Genomic DNA, 1,005 nt, shown 5'->3' with positions numbered 1-1,005 from the left:
CAAACTGTGTTCCAGGGAACCCCCGTGTTAACCTGTGAGGGCCTGGATCCAGGAAGGGGGTCCAGGTGGGGCATGCTGGGTGGGCTCTGGGTTTCTTTACAGGAGCTCTCATATATGTCCTGGTGCGGCCTGGGAATCTACTACTGAGTTGGGGGGTGGTCTAAGTCCGAAACATTCCTGACCTGCCCCTCAAAGAAAGGTCCCACTGAACAGTCTGGAAAGCTGTTTTGCTGAGCTCCTGTCACCAATGAGGCACGGGTGGAGTGTGGAGGGAGTTTCCAACACACAGTGGACCCCGCACAGGTGTCTCTCCTCGGGTGGTTGGGGAGGGGAGCACAAGAAGGCACTGAGGTCAGAGGGCAGCTGCCACCAGCACCTGGCACCACAGGGCAGTCTGGCCTACAGGGTATTTTCTAAACCTGGCATGTGAATGGGTTCCATGGGGCACCCAGCTGCCTCTAAGACAATAAGGGCTTGTTGTGAGAATAGGAATTGCAGCAGGCCCCAGGAAGCTGCCAGACGCACACGGGCACCATGTACAGGGCTTCTCAGAGACGAGAGCAGGGGACGGAGAAGTGTGGGATCAAGAGGGTGGCCGCGAGCAGGGGGCTGAAGCGAAGACCAAGGGGATTCATGAGCCAGATCCAGGGAGGGGGTCTCCCAGCCCCGCCTGCTCCACTAGACTCCTCTCCTGCCGGAGCCATGGCTGTCAAGGCCGCCTTCCTTAAGGCATCAGGGCCACTGCTTGTGCACACAGCTATCATCAGCAACGCGGATTGAGACGGGGTGTGAGTGCAAACTGGGTCTACTCCCCAGGGCTCCAGGGTTGGGGCATCCCTACCCGTACTGCCAGGGTGTAGGGATAGCAGGGAGCACTCAGGGCACATGTGTGCAGGCTGAAGGGAGATGTATTGGGTTTCAGAGAGGGAAAGAGGGCCCCACAGGTGCCCAGAGACAGTAACCCTCTGACATCGCTGCACCAGCAAAGGGGCCCCAGCTCTGGAG

The sequence above is a fragment of the Trachypithecus francoisi genome, unplaced genomic scaffold (assembly GCF_009764315.1).
Source record: "Trachypithecus francoisi isolate TF-2019V2 unplaced genomic scaffold, Tfra_2.0 Lachesis_group14, whole genome shotgun sequence".
NCBI lineage: Eukaryota > Metazoa > Chordata > Mammalia > Primates > Cercopithecidae > Trachypithecus > Trachypithecus francoisi.
This window is presented reverse-complemented; position numbering follows the sequence as displayed.